The 20472-nt window shown below is 46.6% G+C and overlaps 1 long non-coding RNA gene across 2 annotated transcripts; it reads left to right on the top strand.

Moving 5' to 3' along the window:
* Nucleotides 1-112: 112 nt before the first annotated feature.
* On the top strand, nucleotides 113-10940 carry LOC132400397 (uncharacterized). 2 transcript variants are annotated; one of them, XR_009514240.1, is made up of 6 exons: nucleotides 113-620; nucleotides 1878-2008; nucleotides 6172-6302; nucleotides 7560-7690; nucleotides 8948-9078; nucleotides 10354-10940. It is a non-coding gene; the product is annotated as an uncharacterized LOC132400397 (long non-coding RNA). The 2 variants fall into 2 exon arrangements; XR_009514239.1 differs by lacking the exon at nucleotides 10354-10940 and having other exon boundaries at nucleotides 8948-9788.
* The last annotated feature ends 9532 nt before the right edge of the window (nucleotides 10941-20472 follow it).

Genomic DNA, 20472 nt, shown 5'->3' with positions numbered 1-20472 from the left:
GGGGGCATACACCCCCACAAACCCTAGGCATTCCCCGATTAACTTTTGATATTCTGAGAGGGGTAGGATTCAACAAGGGCAAGTGTGGGACCTGGTTAATGAAGGCGTGGGCCAGATCAAAGTGGCAGGGTGATGTGAAACAGAATCTCAAGTGAGGAGATCAGAAATCACAAGAGGGCTTTTTAGCCCACTGCCCGCATAATTTCAACCTAACCTATCAGTGACACGCTCTTCATTCTCCCGGCCCCAGAAAGGCCAATAAGAAAACCCAGATATTTTATTTCACCTATTAGGTGTTCAAAAATTCATAGTTAAAAGAATGGAGAGGTTCACCAATCAGCAGCTAATGTACCTTTAAGGGCTGAGGTGAGCCGGTCTCCTAGCAACAGCCAGGTTTGCAGCAGTTGGACAATTAGGTTTTAGTATCACATTAGTTAAAAGAGGCCCTGCGGGGGGAAGAAGGTGAGGGACGTTTTAACTGGATAGCAGTTCTGTCTGGGTTTAGAGACTCCACAGAAGACCCGAGTGACGGACGAGAGTCGAGTTGGACCTTCCGGTCGGGAATCACGCTTTTTTGAAGGCAATTGGTTGGAGTCGAAATCGCAGACGCAAGATAAGCAGTAGGAACATTATTCTTTTATTTATTGTCTTACTTACATTATTGTCTTAATGATGTGGAAAGGCAAAGATAGGAGAGGTTGTGTGGATCGATACCTGCCACGTGGGCGAGTGGGTAACTCTGGTTAGTGTCCCTGGGGATTCCTTCTTAACCACGGTCAGGTTAAAAATAGTCCAGAACTTTCATTATGTGAAAATTCTGGAAAAATAGTCCCAACTACCTAAGGGAATTAAGAAGTAGGCCTACAGATTCTCCGCATGGCCTGAGTGAGGCCCAAGGAGCTAGGCCGCCCTGGAATTAAACCCTTAGAAGTAGTATGACCTGTACAATTTTGTGCCTTTCGTTGTCTGGTCTAGGGGGTAGTACATACGCCAAGCGTGATTGGCTTGGTTTAAGCCATTTCAGGGGAGGTGTCGCCTTTCATTGTCTGGTCCAGGGGTAATACACACGGCAAGCTTGATCAACTTGACGGAGCCGGCTCGGGGAGGGTGTCTAATGTAAAGGCTCGAAACACCCGAAGATCCGAGAGTGCATTACTGATGATGTGTCCTGGCACATGATAATGAGAGGTTTCGATTTTCCTATACAAGCAGCTGGCTTAGGAGCTCAGACTTTAAATTCTGCAGACTAACCTTTGCCAGCTAAACATATAGATCCACCAGCCCTACACTTAAACCTAATCCTAAAGTCCAAAAGGGGCATACACCCCCATAAATAGGCAAATTCCAAGAGGGGTAGTCACCCCCATAAACCCTAGGCAACTTCCAAGGGGGGCATACACCCCCACAAACCCTAGGCATTCCCCGATTAACTTTTGATATTCTGAGAGGGGTAGGATTCAACAAGGGCAAGTGTGGGACCTGGTTAATGAAGGCGTGGGCCAGATCAAAGTGGCAGGGTGATGTGAAACAGAATCTCAAGTGAGGAGATCAGAAATCACAAGAGGGCTTTTTAGCCCACTGCCCGCATAATTTCAACCTAACCTATCAGTGACACGCTCTTCATTCTCCCGGCCCCAGAAAGGCCAATAAGAAAACCCAGATATTTTATTTCACCTATTAGGTGTTCAAAAATTCATAGTTAAAAGAATGGAGAGGTTCACCAATCAGCAGCTAATGTACCTTTAAGGGCTGAGGTGAGCCGGTCTCCTAGCAACAGCCAGGTTTGCAGCAGTTGGACAATTAGGTTTTAGTATCACATTAGTTAAAAGAGGCCCTGCGGGGGGAAGAAGGTGAGGGACGTTTTAACTGGATAGCAGTTCTGTCTGGGTTTAGAGACTCCACAGAAGACCCGAGTGACGGACGAGAGTCGAGTTGGACCTTCCGGTCGGGAATCACGCTTTTTTGAAGGCAATTGGTTGGAGTCGAAATCGCAGACGCAAGATAAGCAGTAGGAACATTATTCTTTTATTTATTGTCTTACTTACATTATTGTCTTAATGATGTGGAAAGGCAAAGATAGGAGAGGTTGTGTGGATCGATACCTGCCACGTGGGCGAGTGGGTAACTCTGGTTAGTGTCCCTGGGGATTCCTTCTTAACCACGGTCAGGTTAAAAATAGTCCAGAACTTTCATTATGTGAAAATTCTGGAAAAATAGTCCCAACTACCTAAGGCGGGGGTCGGCAACCTGCGGCTCCCGAGCCATTTGTGGCTCTTTCACCTCTGTGCTGCGGCTCCCTGTGGCTTTGGGAAATAATTGGTCAGTATTTAATTAAAATGTATTTTATGTTAGTTTGTTAGCTTTTGAAATGTAATTCTAAATTTGAAGATTATGGTGATCTTGTACAATGTAAGTGTGGCGACACATTTTCTGACACATCCGAAACGGCTCTCAATTAGCCAGCATTCCGGCTAAGGGAGATTGCCTACGGAGGTTTGTGAGTACGTGTCTTTTGCAGCATCTGCGTCCATGGGGGCTGGGTTGAGGGAGGCTTAGAAGCAAGGCTGTTTAGTTCGAATAAAGTTATTCGACTGCAGTTTACTGACTGCCTGAACACACCGCTGCAACGTGTTTTTATCGCTATTAATATACGTCACCACTGCCAATACCTGACACCCGCCAGTGCGCGATTTCTTTAATTTTTCGATCCAAGGTAAGCCAACTATGGAGAATTCTAAAAAAAGAAAAGTGACTGAAGAAAACAGAACGTTTAATGATACGTGGACAGATTCATTTGCTTTCACTGTTGACGAGACTGGTTTACCGGTATGCTTAATATGCAATGAGAAACTAGCAAACAACAAAAAGTCAAATGTCGCAAGGCATTTCCAGAGTAAACACGCAGCCTTTGCTCAAAAATATCCGGATGGAGATGAGAGAAAAAAAGCCGTTTCGGAACTGATGCGGAAGGTTGATCTGAGCAAAAATCATTTCCAGAAATGGATGAAGTCAGGAAAATCAACGACATACGCCAGTTATATTGCCGCTCAGGAAATAGTCAGGCACAGGAAGCAGTTTACAGATGGTGAATATATAAAAGAATCTTTCATTAAGATTTCAGAACATCTATTCACGGACTTTAAAAACAAGAGTGAAATTGTGCAGAAAATCAGGGATATGCCCCTCTCTGCAAAGACTGTCAAAGACAGAACCATAAAAATGGCAGAAGACATCACAAGACAGCAAATTAAAGACATCAATTCAGCTGTGGCCTACTCGATTGCCTGTGACGAGTCTAAAGACAAAGGCGATATTGAACAAATAGCGTTGTTCTGCCGGTATGTAAACTCTGCCGGGCCACAGGAAGAACTGATTGAGTTGATACCTCTAAAAGACCAAACACGGGGGGAGGACATCTGTGAGGCTGTCTTGAATTGTTTAAGAGCCAAAGGAATAAAGACCACCCATCTGGTGTCAGTAGCTACTGATGGGGCTCCGAATATGACGGGAACGCACAAGGGATTTGTGGCTTTACTGCAGAAGTCGCTGGACAGAAAGCTGCTGACTTTTCACTGCATCTTGCACCAAGAGGCACTGTGCGCTCAAACATTTCCTCCGGAATGCACAGAAGTAATGGATGTTGTCATTCAGATTGTCAATAAAATAATGGCAAAAAGTTTAAATCACCGTCAATTCCGTTTGTTACTGGATGAGATGGAAAGCGCATATTCTGATCTCCTGCTGCACAACAAAGTCCGGTGGCTGTCCAAAGGGGAGGTGCTGAAACGCTTTGTCGCGTGTCTGGAAGAAGTGAAAACTTTCCTGGGCAGCAAAGGGCTCAACTTTCCTGAGCTGGAACAGCCAGAGTGGCTGGAAAAGCTACACTTCATGGTAGACATGACAGCGCACCTGAACACGCTGAACACAGCTCTTCAGGGGAAAGGACGCACAGCCCTGCACATGTTGGAGGATGTCTTGGCATTCGAGCGCAAGTTGACAGTGCTTGCCAGAGATTTACAGAAAGGCACTTTGTCTCACTTCCCCAATTTGAGAGAGTTCAAACAAGGTCACGACATGATAATTTCGGAGTATTTACATTCTGCAATCATCGCAATGCAAACATCGTTTGGGAAACGCTTCTGTGAGTTCAGAGAGGAAAAAAACACATTATCCTTCCCGGTCACTCCCTTAAGCATCGATCCTTCCCTACTGAATACGACTGCATTGGCAGGTGTGAGTCAACCTGATCTTGAGATGGAACTGGCCGACATAGCCGACAAAGACATATGGGTGTCCAAGTTTAGACGCTTGACAGCAGACCTTGAAGATGTTGCCCGTCAGAAGGCCGTTCTTGCTCAGAATCACAAATGGAGTGATATTGAAAACCTTCCAAATCCGGACCAACTTGTGTTTGAAACATGGAATGCTGTGCCCGACATTTATGTAAACATGAAAAAGTATGCGCTTGGAGTCCTGTCGATCTTTGGATCCACATATGTATGTGAGCAGGTGTTCTCCAACATGAACTTTATTAAAAACAAACATCGCGCATGCTTCACAGATGACAGCTTGCGATCCTGTGTAAAGATGAAGGTGACGTCATACAGCCCTGATGTGCAGACGCTGTGCGCTGAGGTCCAGGAGCAGAAATCCCATTAACCAAGTATGATAAATATTTTAATTGCCTATTATTTTATGTATATTCATATTTTTTCATTGTTCAGTGAAATAGTCCTTTTATTTTTCAGGCTGACAGCTGGCTGATGATATTTTTGGTTTGCTGCTGGCGGAAAATTTAAGTTCGGCGTTTTTCATAAATACAAGAAGGACTCAAATAGACATTGAGTATTTTACTTAAAAGTAACTTTCAACCCAACGTCTTTTTTTCGGAGTTCAAAATGTTTTTGTTCCATGCAGAAATGTAATTTCGTTTTCTCTGCAGGAGTTCATCAATTTCATAAATGCAACACATTATAGTTTGTTTATACATAGCATAAAGGCAAAAAAAAAACATTGTATGCAGTGTTATTTCATTTTAAATGTCAAACGGGTTTTGCGGCTCCCAGTGTTTTCTTTTCTGTGGGAAACGGGTCCAAGTGGCTCTTTCAGTGGTAAAGGTTGCTGACCCCTGACCTAAGGGAATTAAGAAGTAGGCCTACAGATTCTCCGCATGGCCTGAGTGAGGCCCAAGGAGCTAGGCCGCCCTGGAATTAAACCCTTAGAAGTAGTATGACCTGTACAATTTTGTGCCTTTCGTTGTCTGGTCTAGGGGGTAGTACATACGCCAAGCGTGATTGGCTTGGTTTAAGCCATTTCAGGGGAGGTGTCGCCTTTCATTGTCTGGTCCAGGGGTAATACACACGGCAAGCTTGATCAACTTGACGGAGCCGGCTCGGGGAGGGTGTCTAATGTAAAGGCTCGAAACACCCGAAGATCCGAGAGTGCATTACTGATGATGTGTCCTGGCACATGATAATGAGAGGTTTCGATTTTCCTATACAAGCAGCTGGCTTAGGAGCTCAGACTTTAAATTCTGCAGACTAACCTTTGCCAGCTAAACATATAGATCCACCAGCCCTACACTTAAACCTAATCCTAAAGTCCAAAAGGGGCATACACCCCCATAAATAGGCAAATTCCAAGAGGGGTAGTCACCCCCATAAACCCTAGGCAACTTCCAAGGGGGGCATACACCCCCACAAACCCTAGGCATTCCCCGATTAACTTTTGATATTCTGAGAGGGGTAGGATTCAACAAGGGCAAGTGTGGGACCTGGTTAATGAAGGCGTGGGCCAGATCAAAGTGGCAGGGTGATGTGAAACAGAATCTCAAGTGAGGAGATCAGAAATCACAAGAGGGCTTTTTAGCCCACTGCCCGCATAATTTCAACCTAACCTATCAGTGACACGCTCTTCATTCTCCCGGCCCCAGAAAGGCCAATAAGAAAACCCAGATATTTTATTTCACCTATTAGGTGTTCAAAAATTCATAGTTAAAAGAATGGAGAGGTTCACCAATCAGCAGCTAATGTACCTTTAAGGGCTGAGGTGAGCCGGTCTCCTAGCAACAGCCAGGTTTGCAGCAGTTGGACAATTAGGTTTTAGTATCACATTAGTTAAAAGAGGCCCTGCGGGGGGAAGAAGGTGAGGGACGTTTTAACTGGATAGCAGTTCTGTCTGGGTTTAGAGACTCCACAGAAGACCCGAGTGACGGACGAGAGTCGAGTTGGACCTTCCGGTCGGGAATCACGCTTTTTTGAAGGCAATTGGTTGGAGTCGAAATCGCAGACGCAAGATAAGCAGTAGGAACATTATTCTTTTATTTATTGTCTTACTTACATTATTGTCTTAATGATGTGGAAAGGCAAAGATAGGAGAGGTTGTGTGGATCGATACCTGCCACGTGGGCGAGTGGGTAACTCTGGTTAGTGTCCCTGGGGATTCCTTCTTAACCACGGTCAGGTTAAAAATAGTCCAGAACTTTCATTATGTGAAAATTCTGGAAAAATAGTCCCAACTACCTAAGGGAATTAAGAAGTAGGCCTACAGATTCTCCGCATGGCCTGAGTGAGGCCCAAGGAGCTAGGCCGCCCTGGAATTAAACCCTTAGAAGTAGTATGACCTGTACAATTTTGTGCCTTTCGTTGTCTGGTCTAGGGGGTAGTACATACGCCAAGCGTGATTGGCTTGGTTTAAGCCATTTCAGGGGAGGTGTCGCCTTTCATTGTCTGGTCCAGGGGTAATACACACGGCAAGCTTGATCAACTTGACGGAGCCGGCTCGGGGAGGGTGTCTAATGTAAAGGCTCGAAACACCCGAAGATCCGAGAGTGCATTACTGATGATGTGTCCTGGCACATGATAATGAGAGGTTTCGATTTTCCTATACAAGCAGCTGGCTTAGGAGCTCAGACTTTAAATTCTGCAGACTAACCTTTGCCAGCTAAACATATAGATCCACCAGCCCTACACTTAAACCTAATCCTAAAGTCCAAAAGGGGCATACACCCCCATAAATAGGCAAATTCCAAGAGGGGTAGTCACCCCCATAAACCCTAGGCAACTTCCAAGGGGGGCATACACCCCCACAAACCCTAGGCATTCCCCGATTAACTTTTGATATTCTGAGAGGGGTAGGATTCAACAAGGGCAAGTGTGGGACCTGGTTAATGAAGGCGTGGGCCAGATCAAAGTGGCAGGGTGATGTGAAACAGAATCTCAAGTGAGGAGATCAGAAATCACAAGAGGGCTTTTTAGCCCACTGCCCGCATAATTTCAACCTAACCTATCAGTGACACGCTCTTCATTCTCCCGGCCCCAGAAAGGCCAATAAGAAAACCCAGATATTTTATTTCACCTATTAGGTGTTCAAAAATTCATAGTTAAAAGAATGGAGAGGTTCACCAATCAGCAGCTAATGTACCTTTAAGGGCTGAGGTGAGCCGGTCTCCTAGCAACAGCCAGGTTTGCAGCAGTTGGACAATTAGGTTTTAGTATCACATTAGTTAAAAGAGGCCCTGCGGGGGGAAGAAGGTGAGGGACGTTTTAACTGGATAGCAGTTCTGTCTGGGTTTAGAGACTCCACAGAAGACCCGAGTGACGGACGAGAGTCGAGTTGGACCTTCCGGTCGGGAATCACGCTTTTTTGAAGGCAATTGGTTGGAGTCGAAATCGCAGACGCAAGATAAGCAGTAGGAACATTATTCTTTTATTTATTGTCTTACTTACATTATTGTCTTAATGATGTGGAAAGGCAAAGATAGGAGAGGTTGTGTGGATCGATACCTGCCACGTGGGCGAGTGGGTAACTCTGGTTAGTGTCCCTGGGGATTCCTTCTTAACCACGGTCAGGTTAAAAATAGTCCAGAACTTTCATTATGTGAAAATTCTGGAAAAATAGTCCCAACTACCTAAGGGAATTAAGAAGTAGGCCTACAGATTCTCCGCATGGCCTGAGTGAGGCCCAAGGAGCTAGGCCGCCCTGGAATTAAACCCTTAGAAGTAGTATGACCTGTACAATTTTGTGCCTTTCGTTGTCTGGTCTAGGGGGTAGTACATACGCCAAGCGTGATTGGCTTGGTTTAAGCCATTTCAGGGGAGGTGTCGCCTTTCATTGTCTGGTCCAGGGGTAATACACACGGCAAGCTTGATCAACTTGACGGAGCCGGCTCGGGGAGGGTGTCTAATGTAAAGGCTCGAAACACCCGAAGATCCGAGAGTGCATTACTGATGATGTGTCCTGGCACATGATAATGAGAGGTTTCGATTTTCCTATACAAGCAGCTGGCTTAGGAGCTCAGACTTTAAATTCTGCAGACTAACCTTTGCCAGCTAAACATATAGATCCACCAGCCCTACACTTAAACCTAATCCTAAAGTCCAAAAGGGGCATACACCCCCATAAATAGGCAAATTCCAAGAGGGGTAGTCACCCCCATAAACCCTAGGCAACTTCCAAGGGGGGCATACACCCCCACAAACCCTAGGCATTCCCCGATTAACTTTTGATATTCTGAGAGGGGTAGGATTCAACAAGGGCAAGTGTGGGACCTGGTTAATGAAGGCGTGGGCCAGATCAAAGTGGCAGGGTGATGTGAAACAGAATCTCAAGTGAGGAGATCAGAAATCACAAGAGGGCTTTTTAGCCCACTGCCCGCATAATTTCAACCTAACCTATCAGTGACACGCTCTTCATTCTCCCGGCCCCAGAAAGGCCAATAAGAAAACCCAGATATTTTATTTCACCTATTAGGTGTTCAAAAATTCATAGTTAAAAGAATGGAGAGGTTCACCAATCAGCAGCTAATGTACCTTTAAGGGCTGAGGTGAGCCGGTCTCCTAGCAACAGCCAGGTTTGCAGCAGTTGGACAATTAGGTTTTAGTATCACATTAGTTAAAAGAGGCCCTGCGGGGGGAAGAAGGTGAGGGACGTTTTAACTGGATAGCAGTTCTGTCTGGGTTTAGAGACTCCACAGAAGACCCGAGTGACGGACGAGAGTCGAGTTGGACCTTCCGGTCGGGAATCACGCTTTTTTGAAGGCAATTGGTTGGAGTCGAAATCGCAGACGCAAGATAAGCAGTAGGAACATTATTCTTTTATTTATTGTCTTACTTACATTATTGTCTTAATGATGTGGAAAGGCAAAGATAGGAGAGGTTGTGTGGATCGATACCTGCCACGTGGGCGAGTGGGTAACTCTGGTTAGTGTCCCTGGGGATTCCTTCTTAACCACGGTCAGGTTAAAAATAGTCCAGAACTTTCATTATGTGAAAATTCTGGAAAAATAGTCCCAACTACCTAAGGGAATTAAGAAGTAGGCCTACAGATTCTCCGCATGGCCTGAGTGAGGCCCAAGGAGCTAGGCCGCCCTGGAATTAAACCCTTAGAAGTAGTATGACCTGTACAATTTTGTGCCTTTCGTTGTCTGGTCTAGGGGGTAGTACATACGCCAAGCGTGATTGGCTTGGTTTAAGCCATTTCAGGGGAGGTGTCGCCTTTCATTGTCTGGTCCAGGGGTAATACACACGGCAAGCTTGATCAACTTGACGGAGCCGGCTCGGGGAGGGTGTCTAATGTAAAGGCTCGAAACACCCGAAGATCCGAGAGTGCATTACTGATGATGTGTCCTGGCACATGATAATGAGAGGTTTCGATTTTCCTATACAAGCAGCTGGCTTAGGAGCTCAGACTTTAAATTCTGCAGACTAACCTTTGCCAGCTAAACATATAGATCCACCAGCCCTACACTTAAACCTAATCCTAAAGTCCAAAAGGGGCATACACCCCCATAAATAGGCAAATTCCAAGAGGGGTAGTCACCCCCATAAACCCTAGGCAACTTCCAAGGGGGGCATACACCCCCACAAACCCTAGGCATTCCCCGATTAACTTTTGATATTCTGAGAGGGGTAGGATTCAACAAGGGCAAGTGTGGGACCTGGTTAATGAAGGCGTGGGCCAGATCAAAGTGGCAGGGTGATGTGAAACAGAATCTCAAGTGAGGAGATCAGAAATCACAAGAGGGCTTTTTAGCCCACTGCCCGCATAATTTCAACCTAACCTATCAGTGACACGCTCTTCATTCTCCCGGCCCCAGAAAGGCCAATAAGAAAACCCAGATATTTTATTTCACCTATTAGGTGTTCAAAAATTCATAGTTAAAAGAATGGAGAGGTTCACCAATCAGCAGCTAATGTACCTTTAAGGGCTGAGGTGAGCCGGTCTCCTAGCAACAGCCAGGTTTGCAGCAGTTGGACAATTAGGTTTTAGTATCACATTAGTTAAAAGAGGCCCTGCGGGGGGGGAAGAAGGTGAGGGACGTTTTAACTGGATAGCAGTACTGTCTGGGTTTAGAGACTCCACAGAAGACCCGAGTGACGGACGAGAGTCGAGTTGGACCTTCCGGTCGGGAATCACGCTTTTTTGAAGGCAATTGGTTGGAGTCGAAATCGCAGACGCAAGATAAGCAGTAGGAACATTATTCTTTTATTTATTGTCTTACTTACATTATTGTCTTAATGATGTGGAAAGGCAAAGATAGGAGAGGTTGTGTGGATCGATACCTGCCACGTGGGCGAGTGGGTAACTCTGGTTAGTGTCCCTGGGGATTCCTTCTTAACCACGGTCAGGTTAAAAATAGTCCAGAACTTTCATTATGTGAAAATTCTGGAAAAATAGTCCCAACTACCTAAGGGAATTAAGAAGTAGGCCTACAGATTCTCCGCATGGCCTGAGTGAGGCCCAAGGAGCTAGGCCGCCCTGGAATTAAACCCTTAGAAGTAGTATGACCTGTACAATTTTGTGCCTTTCGTTGTCTGGTCTAGGGGGTAGTACATACGCCAAGCGTGATTGGCTTGGTTTAAGCCATTTCAGGGGAGGTGTCGCCTTTCATTGTCTGGTCCAGGGGTAATACACACGGCAAGCTTGATCAACTTGACGGAGCCGGCTCGAGGAGGGTGTCTAATGTAAAGGCTCGAAACACCCGAAGATCCGAGAGTGCATTACTGATGATGTGTCCTGGCACATGACAATGAGAGGTTTCGATTTTCCTATACAAGCAGCTGGCTTAGGAGCTCAGACTTTAAATTCTGCAGACTAACCTTTGCCAGCTAAACATATAGATCCACCAGCCCTACACTTAAACCTAATCCTAAAGTCCAAAAGGGGCATACACCCCCATAAATAGGCAAATTCCAAGAGGGGTAGTCACCCCCATAAACCCTAGGCAACTTCCAAGGGGGGCATACACCCCCACAAACCCTAGGCATTCCCCGATTAACTTTTGATATTCTGAGAGGGGTAGGATTCAACAAGGGCAAGTGTGGGACCTGGTTAATGAAGGCGTGGGCCAGATCAAAGTGGCAGGGTGATGTGAAACAGAATCTCAAGTGAGGAGATCAGAAATCACAAGAGGGCTTTTTAGCCCACTGCCCGCATAATTTCAACCTAACCTATCAGTGACACGCTCTTCATTCTCCCGGCCCCAGAAAGGCCAATAAGAAAACCCAGATATTTTATTTCACCTATTAGGTGTTCAAAAATTCATAGTTAAAAGAATGGAGAGGTTCACCAATCAGCAGCTAATGTACCTTTAAGGGCTGAGGTGAGCCGGTCTCCTAGCAACAGCCAGGTTTGCAGCAGTTGGACAATTAGGTTTTAGTATCACATTAGTTAAAAGAGGCCCTGCGGGGGGGGGAAGAAGGTGAGGGACGTTTTAACTGGATAGCAGTACTGTCTGGGTTTAGAGACTCCACAGAAGACCCGAGTGACGGACGAGAGTCGAGTTGGACCTTCCGGTCGGGAATCACGCTTTTTTGAAGGCAATTGGTTGGAGTCGAAATCGCAGACGCAAGATAAGCAGTAGGAACATTATTCTTTTATTTATTGTCTTACTTACATTATTGTCTTAATGATGTGGAAAGGCAAAGATAGGAGAGGTTGTGTGGATCGATACCTGCCACGTGGGCGAGTGGGTAACTCTGGTTAGTGTCCCTGGGGATTCCTTCTTAACCACGGTCAGGTTAAAAATAGTCCAGAACTTTCATTATGTGAAAATTCTGGAAAAATAGTCCCAACTACCTAAGGGAATTAAGAAGTAGGCCTACAGATTCTCCGCATGGCCTGAGTGAGGCCCAAGGAGCTAGGCCGCCCTGGAATTAAACCCTTAGAAGTAGTATGACCTGTACAATTTTGTGCCTTTCGTTGTCTGGTCTAGGGGGTAGTACATACGCCAAGCGTGATTGGCTTGGTTTAAGCCATTTCAGGGGAGGTGTCGCCTTTCATTGTCTGGTCCAGGGGTAATACACACGGCAAGCTTGATCAACTTGACGGAGCCGGCTCGGGGAGGGTGTCTAATGTAAAGGCTCGAAACACCCGAAGATCCGAGAGTGCATTACTGATGATGTGTCCTGGCACATGATAATGAGAGGTTTCGATTTTCCTATACAAGCAGCTGGCTTAGGAGCTCAGACTTTAAATTCTGCAGACTAACCTTTGCCAGCTAAACATATAGATCCACCAGCCCTACACTTAAACCTAATCCTAAAGTCCAAAAGGGGCATACACCCCCATAAATAGGCAAATTCCAAGAGGGGTAGTCACCCCCATAAACCCTAGGCAACTTCCAAGGGGGGCATACACCCCCACAAACCCTAGGCATTCCCCGATTAACTTTTGATATTCTGAGAGGGGTAGGATTCAACAAGGGCAAGTGTGGGACCTGGTTAATGAAGGCGTGGGCCAGATCAAAGTGGCAGGGTGATGTGAAACAGAATCTCAAGTGAGGAGATCAGAAATCACAAGAGGGCTTTTTAGCCCACTGCCCGCATAATTTCAACCTAACCTATCAGTGACACGCTCTTCATTCTCCCGGCCCCAGAAAGGCCAATAAGAAAACCCAGATATTTTATTTCACCTATTAGGTGTTCAAAAATTCATAGTTAAAAGAATGGAGAGGTTCACCAATCAGCAGCTAATGTACCTTTAAGGGCTGAGGTGAGCCGGTCTCCTAGCAACAGCCAGGTTTGCAGCAGTTGGACAATTAGGTTTTAGTATCACATTAGTTAAAAGAGGCCCTGCGGGGGGAAGAAGGTGAGGGACGTTTTAACTGGATAGCAGTTCTGTCTGGGTTTAGAGACTCCACAGAAGACCCGAGTGACGGACGAGAGTCGAGTTGGACCTTCCGGTCGGGAATCACGCTTTTTTGAAGGCAATTGGTTGGAGTCGAAATCGCAGACGCAAGATAAGCAGTAGGAACATTATTCTTTTATTTATTGTCTTACTTACATTATTGTCTTAATGATGTGGAAAGGCAAAGATAGGAGAGGTTGTGTGGATCGATACCTGCCACGTGGGCGAGTGGGTAACTCTGGTTAGTGTCCCTGGGGATTCCTTCTTAACCACGGTCAGGTTAAAAATAGTCCAGAACTTTCATTATGTGAAAATTCTGGAAAAATAGTCCCAACTACCTAAGGGAATTAAGAAGTAGGCCTACAGATTCTCCGCATGGCCTGAGTGAGGCCCAAGGAGCTAGGCCGCCCTGGAATTAAACCCTTAGAAGTAGTATGACCTGTACAATTTTGTGCCTTTCGTTGTCTGGTCTAGGGGGTAGTACATACGCCAAGCGTGATTGGCTTGGTTTAAGCCATTTCAGGGGAGGTGTCGCCTTTCATTGTCTGGTCCAGGGGTAATACACACGGCAAGCTTGATCAACTTGACGGAGCCGGCTCGAGGAGGGTGTCTAATGTAAAGGCTCGAAACACCCGAAGATCCGAGAGTGCATTACTGATGATGTGTCCTGGCACATGACAATGAGAGGTTTCGATTTTCCTATACAAGCAGCTGGCTTAGGAGCTCAGACTTTAAATTCTGCAGACTAACCTTTGCCAGCTAAACATATAGATCCACCAGCCCTACACTTAAACCTAATCCTAAAGTCCAAAAGGGGCATACACCCCCATAAATAGGCAAATTCCAAGAGGGGTAGTCACCCCCATAAACCCTAGGCAACTTCCAAGGGGGGCATACACCCCCACAAACCCTAGGCATTCCCCGATTAACTTTTGATATTCTGAGAGGGGTAGGATTCAACAAGGGCAAGTGTGGGACCTGGTTAATGAAGGCGTGGGCCAGATCAAAGTGGCAGGGTGATGTGAAACAGAATCTCAAGTGAGGAGATCAGAAATCACAAGAGGGCTTTTTAGCCCACTGCCCGCATAATTTCAACCTAACCTATCAGTGACACGCTCTTCATTCTCCCGGCCCCAGAAAGGCCAATAAGAAAACCCAGATATTTTATTTCACCTATTAGGTGTTCAAAAATTCATAGTTAAAAGAATGGAGAGGTTCACCAATCAGCAGCTAATGTACCTTTAAGGGCTGAGGTGAGCCGGTCTCCTAGCAACAGCCAGGTTTGCAGCAGTTGGACAATTAGGTTTTAGTATCACATTAGTTAAAAGAGGCCCTGCGGGGGGGGGAAGAAGGTGAGGGACGTTTTAACTGGATAGCAGTACTGTCTGGGTTTAGAGACTCCACAGAAGACCCGAGTGACGGACGAGAGTCGAGTTGGACCTTCCGGTCGGGAATCACGCTTTTTTGAAGGCAATTGGTTGGAGTCGAAATCGCAGACGCAAGATAAGCAGTAGGAACATTATTCTTTTATTTATTGTCTTACTTACATTATTGTCTTAATGATGTGGAAAGGCAAAGATAGGAGAGGTTGTGTGGATCGATACCTGCCACGTGGGCGAGTGGGTAACTCTGGTTAGTGTCCCTGGGGATTCCTTCTTAACCACGGTCAGGTTAAAAATAGTCCAGAACTTTCATTATGTGAAAATTCTGGAAAAATAGTCCCAACTACCTAAGGGAATTAAGAAGTAGGCCTACAGATTCTCCGCATGGCCTGAGTGAGGCCCAAGGAGCTAGGCCGCCCTGGAATTAAACCCTTAGAAGTAGTATGACCTGTACAATTTTGTGCCTTTCGTTGTCTGGTCTAGGGGGTAGTACATACGCCAAGCGTGATTGGCTTGGTTTAAGCCATTTCAGGGGAGGTGTCGCCTTTCATTGTCTGGTCCAGGGGTAATACACACGGCAAGCTTGATCAACTTGACGGAGCCGGCTCGAGGAGGGTGTCTAATGTAAAGGCTCGAAACACCCGAAGATCCGAGAGTGCATTACTGATGATGTGTCCTGGCACATGACAATGAGAGGTTTCGATTTTCCTATACAAGCAGCTGGCTTAGGAGCTCAGACTTTAAATTCTGCAGACTAACCTTTGCCAGCTAAACATATAGATCCACCAGCCCTACACTTAAACCTAATCCTAAAGTCCAAAAGGGGCATACACCCCCATAAATAGGCAAATTCCAAGAGGGGTAGTCACCCCCATAAACCCTAGGCAACTTCCAAGGGGGGCATACACCCCCACAAACCCTAGGCATTCCCCGATTAACTTTTGATATTCTGAGAGGGGTAGGATTCAACAAGGGCAAGTGTGGGACCTGGTTAATGAAGGCGTGGGCCAGATCAAAGTGGCAGGGTGATGTGAAACAGAATCTCAAGTGAGGAGATCAGAAATCACAAGAGGGCTTTTTAGCCCACTGCCCGCATAATTTCAACCTAACCTATCAGTGACACGCTCTTCATTCTCCCGGCCCCAGAAAGGCCAATAAGAAAACCCAGATATTTTATTTCACCTATTAGGTGTTCAAAAATTCATAGTTAAAAGAATGGAGAGGTTCACCAATCAGCAGCTAATGTACCTTTAAGGGCTGAGGTGAGCCGGTCTCCTAGCAACAGCCAGGTTTGCAGCAGTTGGACAATTAGGTTTTAGTATCACATTAGTTAAAAGAGGCCCTGCGGGGGGGGAAGAAGGTGAGGGACGTTTTAACTGGATAGCAGTACTGTCTGGGTTTAGAGACTCCACAGAAGACCCGAGTGACGGACGAGAGTCGAGTTGGACCTTCCGGTCGGGAATCACGCTTTTTTGAAGGCAATTGGTTGGAGTCGAAATCGCAGACGCAAGATAAGCAGTAGGAACATTATTCTTTTATTTATTGTCTTACTTACATTATTGTCTTAATGATGTGGAAAGGCAAAGATAGGAGAGGTTGTGTGGATCGATACCTGCCACGTGGGCGAGTGGGTAACTCTGGTTAGTGTCCCTGGGGATTCCTTCTTAACCACGGTCAGGTTAAAAATAGTCCAGAACTTTCATTATGTGAAAATTCTGGAAAAATAGTCCCAACTACCTAAGGGAATTAAGAAGTAGGCCTACAGATTCTCCGCATGGCCTGAGTGAGGCCCAAGGAGCTAGGCCGCCCTGGAATTAAACCCTTAGAAGTAGTATGACCTGTACAATTTTGTGCCTTTCGTTGTCTGGTCTAGGGGGTAGTACATACGCCAAGCGTGATTGGCTTGGTTTAAGCCATTTCAGGGGAGGTGTCGCCTTTCATTGTCTGGTCCAGGGGTAATACACACGGCAAGCTTGATCAACTTGACGGAGCCGGCTCGAGGAGGGTGTCTAATGTAAAGGCTCGAAACACCCGAAGATCCGAGAGTGCATTACTGATGATGTGTCCTGGCACATGACAATGAGAGGTTTCGATTTTCCTATACAAGCAGCTGGCTTAGGAGCTCAGACTTTAAATTCTGCAGACTAACCTTTGCCAGCTAAACATATAGATCCACCAGCCCTACACTTAAACCTAATCCTAAAGTCCAAAAGGGGCATACACCCCCATAAATAGGCAAATTCCAAGAGGGGTAGTCACCCCCATAAACCCTAGGCAACTTCCAAGGGGGGCATACACCCCCACAAACCCTAGGCATTCCCCGATTAACTTTTGATATTCTGAGAGGGGTAGGATTCAACAAGGGCAAGTGTGGGACCTGGTTAATGAAGGCGTGGGCCAGATCAAAGTGGCAGGGTGATGTGAAACAGAATCTCAAGTGAGGAGATCAGAAATCACAAGAGGGCTTTTTAGCCCACTGCCCGCATAATTTCAACCTAACCTATCAGTGACACGCTCTTCATTCTCCCGGCCCCAGAAAGGCCAATAAGAAAACCCAGATATTTTATTTCACCTATTAGGTGTTCAAAAATTCATAGTTAAAAGAATGGAGAGGTTCACCAATCAGCAGCTAATGTACCTTTAAGGGCTGAGGTGAGCCGGTCTCCTAGCAACAGCCAGGTTTGCAGCAGTTGGACAATTAGGTTTTAGTATCACATTAGTTAAAAGAGGCCCTGCGGGGGGGGGGAAGAAGGTGAGGGACGTTTTAACTGGATAGCAGTACTGTCTGGGTTTAGAGACTCCACAGAAGACCCGAGTGACGGACGAGAGTCGAGTTGGACCTTCCGGTCGGGAATCACGCTTTTTTGAAGGCAATTGGTTGGAGTCGAAATCGCAGACGCAAGATAAGCAGTAGGAACATTATTCTTTTATTTATTGTCTTACTTACATTATTGTCTTAATGATGTGGAAAGGCAAAGATAGGAGAGGTTGTGTGGATCGATACCTGCCACGTGGGCGAGTGGGTAACTCTGGTTAGTGTCCCTGGGGATTCCTTCTTAACCACGGTCAGGTTAAAAATAGTCCAGAACTTTCATTATGTGAAAATTCTGGAAAAATAGTCCCAACTACCTAAGGGAATTAAGAAGTAGGCCTACAGATTCTCCGCATGGCCTGAGTGAGGCCCAAGGAGCTAGGCCGCCCTGGAATTAAACCCTTAGAAGTAGTATGACCTGTACAATTTTGTGCCTTTCGTTGTCTGGTCTAGGGGGTAGTACATACGCCAAGCGTGATTGGCTTGGTTTAAGCCATTTCAGGGGAGGTGTCGCCTTTCATTGTCTGGTCCAGGGGTAATACACACGGCAAGCTTGATCAACTTGACGGAGCCGGCTCGAGGAGGGTGTCTAATGTAAAGGCTCGAAACACCCGAAGATCCGAGAGTGCATTACTGATGATGTGTCCTGGCACATGACAATGAGAGGTTTCGATTTTCCTATACAAGCAGCTGGCTTAGGAGCTCAGACTTTAAATTCTGCAGACTAACCTTTGCCAGCTAAACATATAGATCCACCAGCCCTACACTTAAACCTAATCCTAAAGTCCAAAAGGGGCATACACCCCCATAAATAGGCAAATTCCAAGAGGGGTAGTCACCCCCATAAACCCTAGGCAACTTCCAAGGGGGGCATACACCCCCACAAACCCTAGGCATTCCCCGATTAACTTTTGATATTCTGAGAGGGGTAGGATTCAACAAGGGCAAGTGTGGGACCTGGTTAATGAAGGCGTGGGCCAGATCAAAGTGGCAGGGTGATGTGAAACAGAATCTCAAGTGAGGAGATCAGAAATCACAAGAGGGCTTTTTAGCCCACTGCCCGCATAATTTCAACCTAACCTATCAGTGACACGCTCTTCATTCTCCCGGCCCCAGAAAGGCCAATAAGAAAACCCAGATATTTTATTTCACCTATTAGGTGTTCAAAAATTCATAGTTAAAAGAATGGAGAGGTTCACCAATCAGCAGCTAATGTACCTTTAAGGGCTGAGGTGAGCCGGTCTCCTAGCAACAGCCAGGTTTGCAGCAGTTGGACAATTAGGTTTTAGTATCACATTAGTTAAAAGAGGCCCTGCGGGGGGGGGGAAGAAGGTGAGGGACGTTTTAACTGGATAGCAGTACTGTCTGGGTTTAGAGACTCCACAGAAGACCCGAGTGACGGACGAGAGTCGAGTTGGACCTTCCGGTCGGGAATCACGCTTTTTTGAAGGCAATTGGTTGGAGTCGAAATCGCAGACGCAAGATAAGCAGTAGGAACATTATTCTTTTATTTATTGTCTTACTTACATTATTGTCTTAATGATGTGGAAAGGCAAAGATAGGAGAGGTTGTGTGGATCGATACCTGCCACGTGGGCGAGTGGGTAACTCTGGTTAGTGTCCCTGGGGATTCCTTCTTAACCACGGTCAGGTTAAAAATAGTCCAGAACTTTCATTATGTGAAAATTCTGGAAAAATAGTCCCAACTACCTAAGGGAATTAAGAAGTAGGCCTACAGATTCTCCGCATGGCCTGAGTGAGGCCCAAGGAGCTAGGCCGCCCTGGAATTAAACCCTTAGAAGTAGTATGACCTGTACAATTTTGTGCCTTTCGTTGTCTGGTCTAGGGGGTAGTACATACGCCAAGCGTGATTGGCTTGGTTTAAGCCATTTCAGGGGAGGTGTCGCCTTTCATTGTCTGGTCCAGGGGTAATACACACGGCAAGCTTGATCAACTTGACGGAGCCGGCTCGAGGAGGGTGTCTAATGTAAAGGCTCGAAACACCCGAAGATCCGAGAGTGCATTACTGATGATGTGTCCTGGCACATGACAATGAGAGGTTTCGATTTTCCTATACAAGCAGCTGGCTTAGGAGCTCAGACTTTAAATTCTGCAGACTAACCTTTGCCAGCTAAACATATAGATCCACCAGCCCTACACTTAAACCTAATCCTAAAGTCCAAAAGGGGCATACACCCCCATAAATAGGCAAATTCCAAGAGGGGTAGTCACCCCCATAAACCCTAGGCAACTTCCAAGGGGGGCATACACCCCCACAAACCCTAGGCATTCCCCGATTAACTTTTGATATTCTGAGAGGGGTAGGATTCAACAAGGGCAAGTGTGGGACCTGGTTAATGAAGGCGTGGGCCAGATCAAAGTGGCAGGGTGATGTGAAACAGAATCTCAAGTGAGGAGATCAGAAATCACAAGAGGGCTTTTTAGCCCACTGCCCGCATAATTTCAACCTAACCCTAATCCCTAACCCTAAAGCTAACCCCAACCCTAACCCTAACCCTAGCCCCAACCCTAACCCTAACCCTAACCCTAACCCTAGCCCGAACCCTAACCCTAACCCTAGCCCCAACCCCAACCCCAACCCTAACCCTAACCCTAGCCCGAACCCAATCCCCGGGCGGGCAATCGGGTTGCCCGACCGGGCCCTGGCAAATCGTTAACCAACGTCGGCGAGACAAGTCGTTAACCAGCCCGGCCGGGACAAATCGTTAACCAACGTCGGCGAGACAAGTCGTTAACCAGCCCGGCCGGGACAAGTCGTTAACCATCCCTAATGCGGCGGGAATTGGAATAATTTCCACGTCTGCCGAGGACTGCGATGGGCGGTGCGGCCTCCTGTAGTCCCGACGGAGGAGCCGCCCCTCGGCCGGCACGACCCTCGGAAGACGTCCCCTCGCGGCAAGCCAGCCGAGGTATGACGCGTGCGGACCTGCCAGGAGCACAACCCAAACCTTAAAACTAACCCTGGCCATAGCACGAGCCCTAGCCCCAGCCCAAGCCCCAACCCATATCCTAGCCCTAGCCCTGACCCTAGCCCCAACCCTAACCCTAACCCTAACCCTAACCCTAACCCCAACCCCAACCCCAACCCTAAATCTAACCCGAACCCAATCCCCGGGCGGGCAATCGGGTT

This window comes from Hypanus sabinus, chromosome 10, assembly GCF_030144855.1.
Source record: "Hypanus sabinus isolate sHypSab1 chromosome 10, sHypSab1.hap1, whole genome shotgun sequence".
Lineage (NCBI taxonomy): Eukaryota > Metazoa > Chordata > Chondrichthyes > Myliobatiformes > Dasyatidae > Hypanus > Hypanus sabinus.
The sequence above is the reverse complement of the archived record's forward strand: the minus strand, read 5'-3'. Positions and strand labels throughout refer to the sequence as shown.